Raw genomic sequence first — 21,214 nt, 5'->3', positions numbered from 1 at the left:
TCTCATGTGCTAACAAGCAAGAGCTAAGGCAAATATTTAAGATAATGGCAATGAGGCCATCATATCGGATGGGACTCCTACACCAAACGGTGTGAGGTCTAGTTGGGACTTCATACCAGGGAGATCCCTTGAATGTCTATAGGTACAACACAGTCAACATTTCTGGCACTAGAAGGAGGGCTAGATGAAAAGTTGAGTCTGTAATAGTCCAAAATAAATATAAAATTAATTTCCTAATTAAAATCAGAATCAACAAATAAGTACATACCTATATTATCTGTGATCAATGTCTGCCAGATGACAACAAGGTTTTGGGGACAACTCTCCACCCAACCGTAGGCTCAATTGTGCAAGGATTTGCTACAACTGGCCACCCCCGAGCCCTCAATCAACGTACTACTGCCAGTGACTCCTAAGTCTTAGAACTCCATTCTCCCAAGAGAATGCAAGATAGAATCTCGGAATGATGGAATGCAGGAATCCTCTCATCTTCCTCACCATCTATTAAATAGAACAAAACATTGGAAGGGGAACCACATGCACACACTCCATGTGTCTGCATGCAACTTTTTTTCTTGTTTTATTTCTTTACTTTTCTTTTGATTTTTAGCTTTCTTGTTTTATTTCCTTCTTTTTGATAGTTTTCTTGTTTTAAAGCTTTAATATGGTTATTACTATTTTTATTTTTATTATTTATTTCTTTTTATATAATTTTTAATATTATTTATTATTTAACACTTATGATTTATTATTTATTATTAAGTGATTTATTTATTATTATTCATTATTTTTATTGTTAATTATTATTTTTGTATTATTTTTATTATTTATTATTATTTATTATTTATTATTTATTATTAAGGGGAGGGATATTACATACTCTCCCACTTTAAGGAACTTCGTCCCGAAGTTAAGTTGAATTATTTATTACTTATTATTTTTATTATTTATTATTTATTATTTATTAACTTCATGTTGCCAACACCCTCTGTTGAACTAGTATAACCAGCAGGCATCGAAAGTCCCCAACACCCCGGGAAATCTCAAGGAATCTTTGTCCTTTTTCCCACTTTCGGCACCAAGCTAAGCCTGACCTGGTCTGTATCCTAGTCCAAGGCTGGCCACAAGGCTCGCGCCTGACTCAGACCTCATCTGCCCCAAGGCAGGCATCCGGTCCGGTACTCAATGACCCCGGGCATCTAGCAAGGCTGGCCCACTCCCTCCACAACTACTAAGGCGCACAGCTCCAGGCATCGAAGTCCTTTACATCCCTTCCAGACTTCGGCATCCCAATCCAATAACAGGAACCAAGCCTAGAACATCAGGCACTTGGCCTCCTCAAGATGGTCCCATAGCTCTTCTACAGCTATCCATCAAGAGCTATACACAACCTTGTTGCAGATAGCAGACTTCAACCGAAATCACAGGTAAGTATTCTAATCATAGTTTTGAACTTGAAGTTAATCAGTTGAATTGCATGTTGAATATCAATTACTTGATTAATATCATATCATGATGGATATGATATGCATAACGTGGCATAGGAATTATGATGCTATAATATGAGGTTTATTGACATGTGGTTCATTTATTATGTGAAGTCATGATATATTTTTATTGCAAACATGTTGATGTTATAACTTATGATGGTATTTCATGAGGTGAAGCAGGCGATACTTCCGTAAAAATTTATGACATGCATTATTCATAATGTTACGATTAACAATGATGAATGTTACATGATGACATGCAAGACTTGGCATGTGGATTATTTTCTATGATACTATGATGGTAGAGCTAATGCATTGGTTGCATGTTGAGGTGTGATGATTCACAGGACTCCACAATGGGCCGAGAGGGCCGGTTTATTTGATGATCTTGTGCGAGCCCATACGCACGAGGGAGAATAAGTAACACCATATGGGCTGGGGACAAACTCAATCAACGTACTACTGCCAGTGACTCCTAAGTCTTAGAACTCCATTCTCACAAGAGAATGCAAGATAGAATCTCGGAATGATGGAATGCAGGAATCCTCTCATCTTCCTCACCATCTATTAAATAGAACAAAACATTGGAAGGGGAACCACATGCACACACTCCATGTGTCTGCATGCAACTTTTTTTCTTGTTTTATTTCTTTACTTTTCTTTTGATTTTTAGCTTTCTTGTTTTATTTCCTTCTTTTTTATAGTTTTCTTGTTTTAGAGCTTTAATATGGTTATTACTATTTTTATTTTTATTATTTTTATTATTTATTTCTTTTTATATAATTTTTAATATTATTTATTATTTAACACTTATGATTTATTATTTTTATTATTTATTATTAAGTGATTTATTTATTATTATTCATTATTTTTATTGTTAATTATTATTTTTGTATTATTTTTATTATTTATTATTATTTATTATTTATTATTTTTATTATTTATTATTTATTATTAAGGGGAGGGATATTACAGAGTCCTCATAATCTCTTTTGAATCTCTGCATACTTATCATGACTAACTACAGAGTTTCTCTTCTAGAGTGTATGTCTTATGGAAACAACTTTGAAATCTCGAAAGAGCTCTGGAATAACTTGTCACATAAAACATACGATGGTGGAGGCCATGTAGCCTTGGTCAAACACGTGGTTGGCATTGTAGGCTCCTATGAAAGACATGAAATCTTTGAAGAGTACATGACCTACGTGTTGTTCGTATACACGCTTCGAAGGCACCCAATGCTTTGGTGTGCCACTTGCCCGAAAACTCTACTCTCTCTCTCTCTCATCTGGTCACAGAGATAGACCGTTCTTCCAATCATTTTGATAGTAGAGCACTCGATAAAGAAATTCAGAAATTACAGAAAGAACCTGATGAATCCATTGAACAATTTCACACACGCTTTTGTAATCTTGCATACCAGTTTCCCGAAGATGAAATTGATTGGGAATTTCTTGATGGAAGATTTGAGTATCTTCCTTACATATCTGAAAATCTGCAATTCTTGGAATCATTTGAACCCCTCCCAGCACACCTCTGTGTTAGAGCTACCAAATCTAAGACAGACAAGGTCATTATCACGAGCGACTATTTGTCCTCTTCTCATCAAACAGATCTAGCTCCACAGTGCAAGTTGGGAGAAGGTGCACGCACATATATGGAATTATCACATCCTCCTACCCCACATCCTCTTGATATCTGTGCATATTTGGCTTGAAAGCCTGTTGGTTGTCACGTGGATTCGTTCCCTCAACCTCCGTCCCCGCGTTCCATTCATCCTCCAAATTGTATTGTCTTGTGTTCATCTGTTCGGGACTCCACACATGTTGTGAACGAGGATCAAGTCGTCACTAGAGTTGGGGTTGTGCAGCCAACCTGCACTATCATTCATGATGAGTGCATGCAGGAATCCAAAGAAGAACCAGTGGTGAAGGATGACTCCCTTCCACTCGCGCCTCATCCGCTCTATCTTGACATCCCTTATGATTTTTCCCCTGTTGCTTTCCCCTGTAAAAACTCATTTCTGGGTGTTTCTACTTCTGATCGTTCACGAGACACACCAGATGTAAGTCTGTCATTACATCACGAAGAGTACACATCTTCCTCTAAAAATCTTTCCCATTTGTCATCTACCATTTCTAAAAACATAGAGGGTGAACATCCTTGCTTCTCATCTACCCCTCTACACGATTCATCAAATCATGAGGATGCTGACGAATATCCAGAATTTTCTGATCGTGATTATCATGATCCCCGTACTTCTTCATTTGATCACGATGTTGATTCACTTGTTGTTAATATGTCTAAGCCACTGGTCTCTAATGATCTATCTGTTGACGAAGTGGAAACCCTGTAGGTTGTTGAGGCACTTCAGCCTCAGCTGATGGTTATGTCAAGCCCTCATTGTCCCGAGGTTAGTTCCACTTCTGATCACAAAATTTTTGAAACACCCAAGGCTCCTCATCACTCTTTGCTTCGCATTAAAGATCAACCAAACACCCAAATTTCTCTTCCTCCACTCGAAACGCATGACCCCATCGCTCAAGCTTTGGAGGAATATTACACAATGAGCGCGCTTTCAAAGAATAAGTCGTTGGTATTTCTCATTTTCGCTCGTATGTTACAATCCAAAGAGTGTGTATGTTTATTGTCTGCACACAGTGTATCACAGCACCATGTTAAGCCGCAGAATGTTTGTCTTATGCATTCACTCTTTCCTTTTCTGTGGATGTTTTAGAACTCGGAGCGTGTTGGTGTTCATTGTTGTATATTTTGTGTTTGCTGATTCGCTTAATCGTGCTTCTCGTGAACCATGCCTTCACCAACATAAGCTAGCCAATGCGTCGGTGGTGGCATTGGAAATATCACTTCACATGAGTAGGTCCATGCACTGTTTAGCATAGAAGTAGGAGTAGTCTTTGCTTTTCTTTGCTTTCTGGTTTGCATGTTTGTCTGCTTGCTTGCTTGGTTTGATTTTCTTACTTTTCTTACCTGTTTTTCTCTCGCTTTACTTCTGATTTTTTCTTTCTTCTTTCTTTTCTTTCTTGTACCCATAGGTTAGCCTCTTGTGAAACCATGTTTGGCTCTCGAGACAAGTCGGGCAAATCTAAGAGGACTTTTACAACTATCAGAATCTGGTTATCTGTTGTTGTCTCTCTTTATGATGAACTTGTTGTCTTCAGTCGATGATGCCTTACTGGAAAATACATTCTGTTCAGAGTGAGTCTTGGTAAAAACACAATGCTTGCACTCTAACTAGTACCACCTACTCTAATCGGTTCTTTTGAGTTAACCCTTGTCAGCTCAATCAAGTAGCGTAAGGTGAGGGGGAAACCTTAACAAGTATGTGACAGGTATACATAACATACTTCTATGAAGGAACAACCTCTCTTGCTCTCAATAAGTCGGGATCCCTCTTCTGCCTCTAAAATAAATAAGTGCCTATGCATAGTTCTTGAAAAAAAAAAATGAAAAATGAATCAGGCGAAAGAAGAGAAAGGCTTCATGCGCAGAGAGTGATGCAAGTAACTCCGTCGGGGTACTGACCAGGCTCGCTGGCAGCGGAGCGATGCTTGAGTTCTTGAGTGACTTCCTCGGGGTACTTTCTAGGCTTACTAGCAGCAGAGAAACACTAGAGATGAGACTTAAACTCTGGCTGCCATATTACTTGTGCACCAATATACCCCTCATCCCCAATCGAAACAACTGAGTTGACTTGGCTTGGAATTTGTGCTAACCAATCAAGAGCATGGTAGGTGCTACATCTTTCAACCAAGCTAGTGTGGAAACTATGATAATCAAAGAATTGAACAATAATTCCAGAAGGGTTAGACTTTCTTTTCATGAAACAAGGTCCATACAGAGAGCTGGAGTTCTACCAGTGTGTCACCAAGGGTTATAGCGGCTACAACCACCCTCCAAAATTTTGGCTTGCATTCAAATTTCAGAGCCTACCTTGGATCCTGTGATCAATCATCCTTGGTCACTTATTGGTAAGATGATGATTTCAAGCTCCCCTCCTTGACCCTTAGAGTTGTCTGCGTTCTCATCCTTATGCAGCATGTGTCATTTTTGGGCATAGGGGTTGTTGTTTGTCATGCAAAGGGAATGTTGTCTTACTTCAAGGGAATTGTATGTGTATGGGTGGTTGTCATTAGATAGACATGTTTCACACTCACCTCACGCACTCACGTCACAAAGGTTGTTGCATCAAGAAAAGTATGTCTTATGCATTCTAGATGGTCTATGTTGTGTCACTAAGTGTTAGTGTGTGATCACAGTTAAGTCCTATCATGTTTACCTGATCTCACACTTAGCCATTTTCCTGAGCAACCTAGCCTCATCCAGCTTCCTTGAACTACGTGCTTTGCTTCTACAACCATCAAGCTTCCTCCATTGCCTGCTAAAACCCCACAGTGTGTGGAGACACCAACCTCCCTTGCCTACAGAAAGCCCATAGCCTGCAGAGACCCCATCCAGCACTACTCTCTAGAAATGCGCAGAGCAGTCCAGCTACACTGCACTCGGAATTTGCGCAAAGGTGTCCTCCTAGGACCCCTGTGCTGCAATAGTGATTTAGGCCTCAAAACTGTGCAGTGTTGTCTAAGTTGTCTTGTCATTCTTACATGCAGAAACCGCGCAGACGGGCCTCCCAGGGCCTCATTCCGGTAGCAATCATTGTCCGCTGAAATTGCGCAAATCTACCTCTCAGTGACTACAGGAAAATGTGACATGCTAAAATCGCTTCCAAGGAGTTAAGGAGAAGGACCAAGGAACTGAGTAATGTAAAAGATCAGGACTGTATGCAAACTCTGTCGGATGCATGATCATCTTGAGGGTAAGTATGGTAAGTAAAGAACATCTTCCGAAGTACACCTCTTAGCTGAGTTTGCAAGATTGCTTGTCATTTTCATATTATCCTGTCCTTAGTAACGTGCATGTGCACAAATAAGAAAATTCATCTCATGTGTTTCTTCTACGTGTCTTGCTTCTTTTTCACTTTTTAGACCAACTTCTGTCTTCCACATGTTGATTTCTATGTCATGCTTGCACCATCATTCTGTTGATGTCGATGGTTGTGTTTGGGTTGTGTTTGCTATGTACACATCTATCGCACTCACACACAATGTTATATGCACTGTCGTGCAAGCATCATCGTATTCGTTCAACGATCTATCACAAGTATCGCGCTTATCACTCACCCTTTTGGTTAGTCACACTAAGTATGTTGCCTTGATGGTTTGAGGCGTCTTGTCGTCGAGTGAAGTTGAGTGTGTGTTCGCAAGGTCACGTATGCACAAGTTCACTCGCTCACACACACAATCATTTTGTTGAAGTTCTAACGACCAGATCACCCTCCAACAGTCGGACCCTCACTGAGCTGCATTGTGTAGTTTCAGCCCTCTATGGACATGTACTGCTGCCCAAAATTGTGCAGAGCTTGAGGCTATCTCCCAGGGACCCTGCACTACACAATCTTGGAATCGACCAAACCGACTGTCACCTAAAACAATGCAGAAGTTTCTCAACAAGCCATCTCAATCTGCGCTGCCCGCAAGCGAATCATCCAACCCTCCAGTTTATCAACCAGAGAGTTTGACTGAGCAGTGACCCAAGGACTCACTCCCCAAAAAAATGTGCAAAAGTTGCAGAACTTGCCCCCTCCACTGACTAAAGAAATTGTGCATACATGTCGAATAGACACCCGTTGTCTGTCCCTGTCTCCCTCAAAAAATTGCGCAGTTTTTTCAACTAGATACCCAAATAGTCGGTCCGCTGCTCATCCGAAAAATTGCGCAGTTTTAATAAGAAGTCACCATAGCTGCCTAACATCCCGCTCGGATCAAAAACTGCAATGGAATGTTCAATAGGCCAGCCTCCCAACATTTGCACAATTTTTTCTAGCAACACTCCCACAGCCCACTACCAGCTCCTTGAGAAAAATGCACATTTTTTCTTGGCATGCCTCTTGTACCCCACGGCCATCACCCCAGAGGAATTGCGCAGTTTTTGCTGCCAACCCTCTTTATTGCCTACACTGGTTCCCTCAAAAAATTGGGTAGATATGCCTGCAAGTTGACCAGATCCCACGAACAGTCACTATCTCAGTCTCCCAGTGACTTCTGCACAATTTTCACCAGCAGTACTCGGAGCCCGCATCCAGGCATGAAATCTACCTTGCGCAATTTCAAAGTCGTGTCCTCTTGCCTAGTCACCTGCATCCGAAAGCGAACGATAATGCATCATGGTAGACTAGGAGATTCCTGGATTTGATGTTGTGTCGTCATAAGCGATTGCAGATATAGGTACATGGATTAGACATGACGCAACAACGAACGGAATGAATAAGGAGAGCATGCGAGGAGATTTGTTCATGAACAAACGAATGAGGAACGCGTGCGAGGAGGTTTCTTTGCGAACAGATGAACAAGGAATGCATGCGAGGAGATTGTTTTGCGAAAAGACGAACGAGGAATGCATGCAAGGAGATTTTTTCATGAACGAGTGAACACATGAAGCATGTCAAAGTACAATCGAAGGAGGAACATGCACGTGCAAACATCAAGAAAACACTAAGACCATCAAAGACTTCACACACCTTTCCATGCAAAGATGAAGCTATGATACACTAAGATCACATCCATCACTCAGCAGCACTATAGCTCGACATGGACACCACCAACAGCATGAACATACCTGCACTGTCGAGTTGTGTCATGAATCATATCGGACACATCACTACCGTGGGCCATATTGTTGTAATCCATGTAATGTAAAGTGGAAGTCCAAGAGACCCACATGTAAAGTTGAAGAGTCATGCAAAGTTGAAGATTCATGTAAGCCAAACAATCATGAGGGAAGTTGAACAGTCATAGGGGTTAGTTTCACCCTTGGCTATAAATACCCCTCATTTATACATGAAAAAGACTTTTCACCTTGACTCCTCCCACATAGCCTTGAGAATTTGTAATATTTTCTTTGAGGAGAAAGCAGTGGCTCCAACGCCCCACCTACGGGGTTAGTGATGTGTGGTGTACCAATGTGTCTTGGAACTTTAACTTAATTCAGATGCTTGTTAATAGGCCAACACGTTTTCACACATGTATTATAATTTTTTGCAAGACTAATCTTGGAACACTTGTAATGCATGTTGTTTTAACCTATGTTAAAACAGTTGAACTCTTTCGGTTGTTCTAATACATATGTTTATGAAAATGTGTTGTATAAGTTGTTAATGATGTATTTCCCATGTGGGCTGCCTCGCCAGACATCAGACAGAACCTCTCACATAAAATTTTTATAATGATCGTCACACTCGTGCGGACTACTCCAGTGAGTGTTGTACGTTTTATTCCTTCATGTGTGTGTGGCTACCACATCCGTGTGGACTTCTCCGTTGGAAGTTGTGCATGTCCTATTGTGTTGGGTGTCTCTGATAGAGTTGGGACTTCTCACTTTCTACTGGAGACTCACTTCCACCCTTTCTCTCTGCAATGAAAGAACTTTGACAAGTAACACTAGCACTCACTAGGCACGCGAACCTCGTTGTTCAAAGACAAAGCAAACCACTCTCATGTGCTGACAAGCAAGAGCTAAGGCAAACATTTAAGATAATGGAAATTGGGCCATCATACTGGATGGGACTCCTACACCAAATGGTGTGACGTCTAGTTGGGACTTCATACCGAGGAGATCCATTGAATGTTGATGGGTCCAGCACTGTCAACACAAATAAATAACATGGTCACCAATTAATTTAAAATACACACAGTGATCTGCTTTGCTGCTAATGAAGCCAAGTCCCCGTATAAATGTATCAAATTTCTGATACCACATCCTTAGTGATTTTTTAAACCCATACAGAGAATTTTTTAACCTGCATACCAGTTCTTTTTTACCCTTCACTGCAAAGCCTTCAGGTTGCTTCAAGCAGATCTCTTCTTTGAAATTCCTGTGAAGAAATGTTGTCTTTACATCCATCTATTCTACCTCAAAATCAAAAGCAGCAATAACAAATAAAAGTAATCTAATAGAAGCTACATTGGCAACATGAGAAAAATATCACGAAAATCAATTCCCGACACCTGGGAATAACCTTTTGCTACCAACCAAGCTTTGTATTTCTCCACCTTGCCTTCTACATTCATCTTCTTTTTAAACACCCATTTGCTTCCAATGGATGTCCTTCCAGTCAACAATTCCACGAGATCCCAAACCTCATTTTTGTCTAAAGATTCAATTTCATCAACCATGGCCTCTTTCTAGAGTTTCCATCCTCTAAATCTACTGCCTCCTTGAAATTTTTGTGATCATCATTAGTAATAGATAAAGAAAAATTTGAAGAGAAAGAAGTTGGACTATACCTTTCTGGCGGCCTTCTTTCTCAAATTTATCTTCTCACAATTGGAGTTTGTGGCTCTTCATCTTCTGATTCCTCGTCTGTTGTAGAGACTGATTCTTCCTCCTTTAGCTCAAACTCTATCTTCTCAGGTTATTTTGGTAGGACTTCATGTTTAATATAACATCTCTCACCTCTCTAAACACCACATCACGACTATACACAACCTTCCTTGTTTCTAGCTTCCAAATTTTATAACCTTTTAAACCATCCTTATATCCAATAAAGATGCACCTTTCAGATTTACTATCTAGCTTGGTTCTTTTCTCCTTTGGAACATGTACATATGCATCACATATAAATAGCCTCAAATGTGAAAGAGATGGTTTCTTACCAGTCCATACCTCTTGTGGAGTCTTATCCTACGACGTTGATGAAGGTGATCTGTTGACTAAGTAACATGTAGTCTCCACCACCTCTGCCCAAAATTCTTGTCCTGACATGGCACCACTGATCATACTTCTTACATTTTCCATCAACGTCATGTTCATTATTTCTGCAACTCTGTTTTGCTGAGGTGTGTCTAGAGTAGTCTTATGTCGTGCTATACCCTTCTTACATAAATCTTCAAATTCCTTCTTACAGAACTCTCCACCATTATCTGTCCTAAACACCTTTATCTTCTTCTTTGTATGGTTTTTCACCAGAGCCTTAAATTCTTTAAACCTATGAAAGATTCTAGATTTATTCCTAAGGAAATACATCCATGTATTCCTTAAGAAGTCATCTATAAATGATACATAGTACGCAGACTTACTCAATGATGGAACCAACACAGGTCCAAACACATCAGTGTGCACAATCTCTAATATCTATTTCACCCTCTTAGCGCCAGAGAGGAAACTCACTCGATTTTTCTTCCCATATACATAATGTTCACATAAATCGAAATCCAGAGAGAAATTAGACATACCTTCTACCATACCATTACCATGAAGTATTCGAAGGCCCTTCTCTTCAATATGTCCAAGCCTTTGATGTCATAGCATGGTCTTTTCTCCAGAGACCACTAGCTTTTCTGCTTCACTTTCAAGAACCACAAAATTCTTGCACCCATCAATAACAGTGCTACCCAGAAGCGTGTACAGAGTTCCAATCCAAACTCCCTGCATCAATACTAGTGTTCCTCGAACCATCTTGTAGAAATATTTCTCAAACACCGTTTTTACACCTGCATCATCCATCTTGCTTACAGAAATCAGACCTATGACCAATGCATGAACATGTTGAACACCCAAAAGTGTTTTAACCCTTCCACCTTGTAATTTCAACTTGAATTTTCCACGTCTAACGATTCTAGCATTCTTGTCATCCCCTAAGAAGAAATCACCACCATCATATTTCTCATACTCGCAAAACCACTCCCTGTGGGGAGTGAAGTGAAAGAATGCACCTGAGTCAATCAACCATTCCTCATGATCTATGTGTGTACTTGAAGAAGAAGTCAAGTACACATCCCCACCTTCATCTGAGGTGGTTTTTGCCTTTGTAGAAGGAGCACCATCATATCCCTTTCCTTTCTCATGAGATTTAGATCTATATTCCTTTTTGAAGTGTCTTTCCTTTCCGCATTTCCAGCACACCTTTACAGGTTTTCCTAGAGATTTAGATCTCCCTCTAGATTTAGATCTCCCACTCGAGGAATTATTTTTATTTATGTTATGGGACTGTCCTCATACAGACAAGGAATCACCATTCCAACCCTCCATATTTTTCCGTCTCATATCCTCTGACAGCAAGGATGAGACTATTTCATCAAACTACAAGATAGTTGTATTGCTACCTATTGCAACAACTAGACTATCCCACAAATCTGGTAGAGAACACAACAAACTCATGAAATTATCCTCATCTGAAATTTTAATATCAACAGATAACAACTAGCTTACCACAGTATTAAAAGTGTTCAGATGTTCTGTCACTGAGTCTCCATCCTTCATCCTTAGGTTATAAATTTTTTTCTGTAGGAACAGTTTATTCACTAGTGACTTAGATTGGTACAAAGTCCCTAACTTTTCCCACAAAGCCTTCGCTATAACTTCCCCTAATACATTCAACAATATTGAATCTGAGATACACAGTCGTATTGTGATCTTTGTTTTCTGATCCAACTTCTTCCAGTCTTCATCAGACATTGTCGTTGGTTTAGTACCTGGATTTACCGTGATCCACTGATATTTATCCACTAGCAGATCCTCCATCTTGATTTTCCACAACCCAAAAATCTGACCATCAAATTTCTCGATCTCTATCTTTCCACTGCTCACCATCTTCTTTGACCACAAGAATCTAAAAAGGGTCTACCACAACCTTGAGCAAAACCCCTCAGCAGTAAAGGCTTCCCCTTGAAACCGAAATGACTTTGATACCAAATGTAGGTTTTAACCCTATACAAAAATTGCCTGCATACGAATTCTAAAAACAAGAAAATAAACAATGGCAAGATCATAAAACACAATATAGTTATACACAGATATTTTCCCTGGATCCCAAAATTGGGACTACCAAATTGATTTTTCATTATATTCATTTCATTGTTACAGTACATATATACATGTCGAAGAACATTAGGGGAATCTTGAGGTATAAAATGGATCTCCTAAGAAAAATGTACAACCAAAATAAACTTTATAAGAACCAATAGGATTCAAGATGATGATGTAAACCATGGGGGATGATTCACCATTTTTGGAGTAAAAAAGTAAAAAGATTAAAAAATAATGAAATAATAAAACTATTTTTTCAACTCGTATTTTCAACTTATCTCCCTAAGGTTTTACTGAAATTTCGAGCAAGAGTACTCGTTGGATGCAAAATTTAATTCCACATCCAAGGAGTACCCATGTTACATACTTTTGATGGGCCCTGCTACATGAAAAATGAGAAATACATGGAAAAACATTATTCAATCACATTTTTCATGTATTTCTCATTTTTCGTATAGTAGAGCCCATCAAAAGCATGCAACATGGGTACTCCTTGGTTGAGGAATCAAAATTTTCATCCAATGAGTGTTGCTGCTCAAAATTTGAGTAAACCCATAGGGAGATAAGTTGAAAATACGAGTTAAAATAATAGTTTTTTCTTTTTTCCCTCTAAAATTTGATGGTGTAATCTAATATTATTTTATTATTTCCACTATTATTTTATAATTTCTTTAGGAGGCCCATTTTAGACCTCAAAATTCCCCTAATGATCCATAAACCCCAATCCATTAACCTTGGATTAGAACATCATTGTAGTTCCCTTGACCAGATCTACAAGATATCATGGGCAGAAAACCATCATGCGCAAAACCATGTGCAAAACCATGCACAAAACCATAGGTAGGTCTGGCGACCTAATATAGGGTCTAAAAAAATCTTGCGCCATTGCCCCAGACCCCGTAGAGGGGGGTGCTCAAACCCCCTGATAGGGGGGGATGCCACCCCTCCTGTGAACCCCCCCCCACCCCTCCCCCACTGCGCCCGACGCAACGAAGGGGGGGCAGACTGCCCCCCCTTTAACCCCTCGGTTCCGCGCATGGGGCTAGTCATGGAAAGAGTATAACACACACCCAACAATAGGATTATAATTTTGAAATGTGATGGGAACAATATAATTTATTTATTTTTTCATGCATTTAGCTTATAGTAACATTAGTTGAAGAGCAGTGTGAGCATCATTTTTTTATTGTGATTGCACTACACTCTAGGGTTTGCTACTTTTAAATGCATAGAGAATAAGAAAATAATATTATGAACAATGAACTCACGACTGTTATTAATTTTGTTTTATCTTCAGTAGAATATTTATGTTACCAATAAGAAAAATTATATTTTGATTCACCATTTGGTTCTAAATATTCAATAAGTTGATCCTTATAGAGCTCACATATAGGGTTACATATTTAAAATGTTATTTCTTTGTCTAAGTTTATATGTCTAACTATAGATTTAACATCCAAGGGGGCAAAATTCAACTTGGTTATTTTATGACATTTTAGGAGAAGATGTGTCTTTTTTAATTTACTAACTGAGGATCTTATCAACTTGCCAACCACGGTTTTCTCCCTTTTTCTTTTCTTATTTCTATCCATCCAACACATTAATTAGGGGCAATTCAACTCCTCAACAATGTTAATTACATTGCCTCATTTGATTTGTTTGAAGGGACCAATTCATTTTCTTGATTTAAATTATCTTATCTGTGTGTTATCCTCACCCTCCACAATCCTTGAGGGATAATCAAGCATGAAAACATATGGAGAAGGTGATTGTTGGGCCAAAATTATATCTATATCAACCTAAAGCTACATGCTTAGGCACCTAACATCTATTATAGATGCGTCCTATTATAACTTTGCCATATAACCTTTCCACTAAAAAAATATGATTATTATTCCATTTTTTAGTCTAAGAAAACTTTGCCTATAGGTAGGCTTCCTTCAAATGATCTATCTCCAAGCAAAGTTCACTATTAAAGGTTGTATACTTCTAATCTAATCTTCCATTTAATATCTTTATAATCTAAAATAATATTGTTTTGTAAACCTTTACTCAAGTCACGTGATTTTACACAAGCGTTGATGTAGGTGAAAACACCCTCATCATGTGTCATTAGATCTATCTTGTTGACACCTAATCCTCTGCGATTGGGTGAATTTATGTAAATAGTTAGATTAGGAATGTGAATAGTCATCAGGAGATGAACTGAGCAGTCACACCCTTTGTATATATCAATAGCGTACCTAATGAAATAAATCGAATCATCTTTTCTGCCTAATGGAGTTACTGCCTGGCCTGACATGGTATCAGAGCCAGCTCCTTGTTTTATCTATTATGCTCTTGTAACTCCTCTGTCATGTCCTGAGTTACCTTCCAGTGCTGCTCTGCCTCTGCCATATTCCCTCTGTCCACGCATCTGCCTCTGCCATAACCCATCTGTCCAAAACGTTCTATGGCGCACCAGCGCTGCCTCAGTCCTTACATAACGCGCCTCTGCCATAGTATCTGTCCACTGTTTCCTGAGCGTTTGACAAAGATTATTCTCCTTCTTCACAGAGAATTCCTCTGGCTCAGTCACCTCAATCCTACCCCATTAATCAACAGCATTGTTCTAAAACTCAGTAATTTTATTCTGCAGGCTCTTTTCCTTTTGCCATGGCTCGCTTGTAAATTACAAAGTTTTTACCAGTTCGAGGACTGACATCAGAGCAGACTCGATTTCTAACTTGGACTTTTGCCATTGCTCGAGGTCTAGCAGGTGCCCGCGTCTTATTTTATCCGACTCTTTTTATAATACTGTTCGGAACAAGTTTGAATCGAAATTTCGATGTTGGGATGAGGTTGATCAGTTTATTTTTAAAACATTGTCCCAACGATTTGCTGCAAACATGTGATTGTACTTTTCGTTGTCCCATTATTTTTAAAACGTTGTCCCAATGATTTGCTGCAAACCTGTGATTGTATTTTTCGCTGTCCCATTATTTTTAAAACGTTGTCACAACAACTTGCTGCAAACCTGTGGTCGTATTTTTCGCACTATCCAGTGATGTCGTGACACTCTTATATCTATTCAGTGATACGGTGATACTCTTCTATTCATATATGTCTACATTGATGCGGTGGCGCTCTTTTTCTTCTATTCATAACTACTCAACTAGTGATGCAGTAATGCTGCAATCTTGAAAAGCAATTTGGTGGATTTGTATGGGCTGACCAGATACGTTCATTTCAGACATCGAGTAAATACTAGTAGATCTCTGAGATGGCTCGTGGTAAGAGAAACAGTCGTGGCTTCAAGGTTTAAAGAATCAAAGGGATTTATGGTGATTTTTTAGTCTTTTCAGTGAGCTTTGCGGATTTCATTAGTTCTACTATTATGTTGCCGCAAATTGTAAGCAACAACTCTAGAATATAGATGTTTAATGTTTTGTTTAAAACATTCTCAGATTACATGAGATGTCTGCCATCAGAGCTTGAAATTGTGATGTCGTTGTTGCTCCAACTTTGTAGAGCTCGCGGTTGATGTCGTTGCTGCTCCAACTTTGTAGAGCTCGCGGTGAATGATTGATTATTGACTGTGATATGAATTAAACAACCAAAATCGCTTCCCACAGAAATTTTTGAGTACATTTTTACTGTATATTGGCAGAAGTATTCTTTTCTATCAGCAAATTTTTTTTTTACAAAATGCATTCAATCATATCCATGGTAGGAATAGTTCTCACTGGCAAGGAGAACTATCCTGAATGGTCCCGGATGATAAAACACACCCTCATCTTCAATGAGTTGTGGAAAGGAGTGTGTGTCAGAGAAGGAGACAATGACCCAGTACAGCCTACCTCAGACAAAGAGCTCGTCATTTGGGAAAACAAGAACAGCAAAGCCTATGCATTAATCGCTGCATATGTAAAAGAAGAGGTGAGTCGCCGTATTTCGTCATATTCAACTACCTTTGAAGCCTTAAAAAAGCTGAAAGAACTCTATGACTCACATTCTGCACTTGAAGTTGTTTAGCTCATGATTAAACTCTTCACTCTTGAACTGAAAAATAATGATCCTCTTGCTCTTGCATCTGAAGTAAAGTCTATAATGCATGATATCAATTCCACTAAGGTTGAGCTAGATATCCCTCTTATTTCTTTTCTCAAGGCACTCTATCCTACTTACTCCAATTATCTTGAATCTTTGCAAGCAAATGGAAATCTCAAAGATATAACCTTTGACTCTCTTGTGAAAAAGTTTGCTGAAAGAGAGAAAGCTTTTAGAAAGAAGACAGCCCCTGAATCTTCTGAAGAGACTGTGTGCCTTGCTCATAAAGAAAAGCATCCTGCTCAAGCTTCTACAAGAGGAAGAGGTGGACGAAGAGGAAGAGGAAGATATTTCAGAGGCAGGGGGGCAGACATTCTCAAGGAGAAAAGGCAGATCTGCACTGTATTCGCTGCAAAAGAAATGGATCACATGATGCCTCTACATGCAAGCTACCATGGGACAAAATTGAGCAGAAAAGAAACCAACTGAAAGGTAAAACTGATGATATAGACAAAGGTAAAGCACCTGAATCCGCTCACTATATTGAGGCACAATGTAACATTGGAGTAAATGAAGATTTGTTTAATGCTTCACTTGATTCTTCGAAAAATGATTGGTTGCTTGATTCAGGAGCAACCTGTCACATGACTCATAGAAAAGATTTTTTTGAAGATTTCACTGACAATGTTGATGGAGCAGTATACTTTGCAGATCAGTCAAAAATCAAGCCATCAGGGCTTAAACTGCCTGGTCTTCCAGACTTTCTTCTGGATCATGTTCTATATCTCCCACAGCTCAAGAGAAACTTGCTGTCCTTGGTCCACATCCGCTAGCAAGGTCACTCCATTCATATGTTTGATGGCAAGCTTGAGGTAAGACAAGCATCTGACCACTCACTTGTCATGAGGGGAATAGAAGAAGAAAGGCTTCTCAAACTGCAAGGAACCTCTGCCTCATGCACAACATTTCTCATATATTTCTCATCATGAAGAAGGTACACTTCCATCAAGTTTATTATGGCATGCTAGATTTGGAAATTTAAACTATGACAGTCTCCGCTTATTGAAGAAAAATGGTGTTGTTGTTTTGTCTACAATTCCTAGGAAACATAAGCAATGTGATGCTTGCATTCTAGGAAAGCATAGCAAACAATATTTTCATGATTCACATTCAAGAGCACATAGGAAGCTTGAACTCATTCATTCAGATTTATGTGGTCCAATACCTCTTCCTTCTGCAAATGGAAATAAATATATCATTACATTTATTGATGATTACACCAGAATGTGTTAGGTTTATTTATTGAAGAACAAATTTGATGCTTTTCAAACATTCAAGAATTTTCATAAATGGATTGAAAATGATGCACAATCTCATATTGGGTCTATTCGAACTGATAATGGAAAAGAATATACATCAAATGAATTTGAAAACTATCTTTGCCAACATGGGATCAAACATCAAACAACTATGCCTTATAATCCCCAACAGAATGGTGTAGCTGAAAGAATGAATAGAAAAATCTTGAATATGGTACGATCCATGCTTTTCTTCAAAAATGTAAAGATAATGTTTTGGGTTGATGCTGTTCTATGTGCTGCATATATAAAGAATAGATGTCCATCTAATGCTATAAGAAACAAGACTCCTTATGAATTGTGGTATGGACATGTTACTTCGGTAAAACATCTCAGGGTCTTTGGTTCCACCTGTTATGCTTTGATACCAAAGGTACATAGAAACAAACTTGGTGCCAGAAGTCGTAAGTGTATCTTCCTGGGGTATTCAAACACCTCCAAAGCATACCGCCTCTATGATGAAGTAAATAAAAAGTTTGGTGTATCTAGATATGTATTTTTTCTTGAAACATCTAAACCTAACAATGTTGTTGAGCGGCAACTTGATCGCTTGGATAGATTCGCAAAAACGAAATCATTTCAAGAATTTGATAATCAGATTCCACATCTTGAAGGGGGGATTCCTATTCTAGATCAACATGTGGAATCTTCTTCTGAAGAACACTCTCCCCCGAATGAAACTCCAACAACAACGGATGATGCTTTAAGTGATGTAATTGATAGAATTGGGAGACTCAATCTTGATTTAGTCCCAACTCAATCAACAGAACAGCCTGGACCATCTCAGAAAGGTCCCCCAAAGTGGCTGACAAAGACACTTGAAAGTGTTCATCCTGATGAAATTGGAAAAACAGGAACCAGAAATTCAAACCGGCAAAATGGAGGTGATGTAGATGACTCTAATTCACCTGTTGGTATGGATGTTTCTTATGATTGTGAATTGAACTTGTCTACAGATTTTGAACCAACTTCCTTTAAAGAAGCTGCTTCTCATGATGAATGGAAAGAAGCAATGAAAAAGGAGTATGATGCCCTCATAAAGAACGACACTTGGAAGCTGGTTGATCCTCCATTTGGAACCAAACCAATTGGCTGCAAGTGGGTCTACAAGAACAAGCACAAAGCTGATGGCTCACTTGACAAGCACAAAGCTAGGCGTGTGGCAAAAGGTTTTGCACAGAAGGAAGGGGTCGATTATGAGGAAACTTTTGCCCCCACAGCAAAATGGGCCACCATCCGGACACTCTTTGCACTAGCAGCTCAAAACGGTTGGAAAGTCCATCAAATGGATGTAAAAACTGCCTTCTTGAATGGAGATCTAAAAGAGAATGTTTTTATGTCCCAGCCTGAAGGATTTGTTGTGAAAGGACATGAACATAAAGTATGCAAACTTGTGAAGTCCTTGTATGGCCTCAAACAAGCACCACGAGCCTGGTATGAAAAACTAACTGAGCATCTTCTGAAACTCAACTTCAATCATTTTGATCTTGATGATGCAACTTTATTTGTCAAGAAAGTTGGCAAAACAGTTGTATATCTTGTGGTATATGTAGATGATCTTTTAATGATAGGGAACAATGAAAGCTACATTGCATCCATAAAGAAGGAATTAGGGAAAAGTTTTGAAATGACTGATTTGGGCTATGTTCATTACTATCTTGGCATTGAAGCAACCCAACATCCATAGTCCATATTTCTTTCTCAAAAGAAATACATTGGATATTTGTTAAACAGATTTGGCATGACAGAGTGCAATCCTCTTACTACTCCAATGGAACAAAACTTAAAGCTCACATCTATTGAAGGAAAGGAATTTGAGGATACAACAAAGTATAGACAGCTTGTAGGAAGTCTCATCTACCTCACTACTACCAGACCAGACATTTCATTTGCTGTTGGAATCCTCTCCAGGTTTATGCAAAAGCCTTGTGAGGGACATTGGTCTGCTGCAAAAAGAGTTCAAAGGTACTTGAAGGGAACTCAAGACCTTGGGATCAAGTATACACAGGTGGACGACTTCAGCTTGATTGGATACTCTGATTCAGACTTCGATGGAGACAAAGAAACTGGGGTATCTACTTCAGGATATGCTATAAGTCTTGGATCAGGAGCTGTCTCCTGGAGATCACGCAAACAATCAGTTCCAACAGATTCCACAACATAAGTAGAATACGTGGCAGCGGCTGAAGCAACAAAAGAAATTGTGTGGCTCAGGAAAATTCTTGAAGATTTGCAGGTAAAACAAGTACAATCAACTCCACTCATGATTGACAACAACTCTGCAATAAAGTTGGCCAAGAACCCAAAGTTCCATGATCGAACAAAGCACATCGATACTAAATATCATCTGATCCGACATCATGTTGAGGCCAAAACAATCCATCTCCGTCATTGTTCCGCAAATGAACAAATTGCAGACATCTTCACCAAAGTGCTTGGAAGAGAAAAGCTTGAAAGATTCAAAACGATGCTTGGACTCACCAACATCCCTTCAGATTAAGGGGGGAATGTTGACACCTAATCCTCTGCGATTGGTTGAATTTATGTAAATAGTTAAATTAGGAATGTGAACAGTCATCAGGAGATGAACTGAGCAGTCACACCCTTTGTATATATCAATAGCATACCTAATGAAATAAATTGAATCATCTTTTCTGCCTAATGGAGTTACTGCCTGGCCTGACATATCTCAATACATTTTCCTATAAGGTTTTTTCTTTTTAGGTTTCCATTTTCAAAAAAGAAAAGAAAAAAAGATTTCACAATATCATTGAAATCAAGGTTGGAAATAGATATTAAAACATGATTAAAGTCAAAGAATCATTATCGGAAGAAGATCTATTATCTTCCCCATAACCATAAAATTCATCTTCAATAAACTTATGAAACAAACACCCCTATTAATATATATAAAAGAAACTGGTAATATATATAAAACAAACTTATGTAATTAATATATATATATATATATATATATATATAAGAAACCCTATGATATCCTTGATAAGCATAGTTAAAAATAAATAAATAAACAAAAAAAACCATGGTTTGAAGAAAAAGAGCTATATTTTTCATCAAAATCATATCATCTATTTCCTTCGTGAATTTGTAAAATAAACTCTATTAAAATAAATACATTACAAATATATATCTTATTATAAAACTTTTGAAATAATTTTCTTAAAAAAACATAATATTATATATATATATATATTTTCATTATCTTAACATCCTTTATAAAACAAATTATTTTTCTTTCTTATATATAAATATATATCTTATCACTTAGTACATAAAATAAAATGTGACTGATTACAAAGCAAAGCCAAAAAAATACATATAAACATAACTCTTTGATTATTTTGATTTTAGTTTTTAAACCAAACCAAATCAAATAAATTGAAAACAACCCACCCATAATAATAATTACAAAGTAATAATAATATTTTGAAT

This window comes from Pinus tabuliformis, chromosome 4_2 (genome assembly GCF_031772625.1).
Source record: "Pinus tabuliformis cultivar Carrire ecotype Pingquan chromosome 4_2, CPIR1, whole genome shotgun sequence".
Taxonomy (NCBI): Eukaryota; Viridiplantae; Streptophyta; class Pinopsida; order Pinales; family Pinaceae; genus Pinus; species Pinus tabuliformis.
This window is presented reverse-complemented; position numbering follows the sequence as displayed.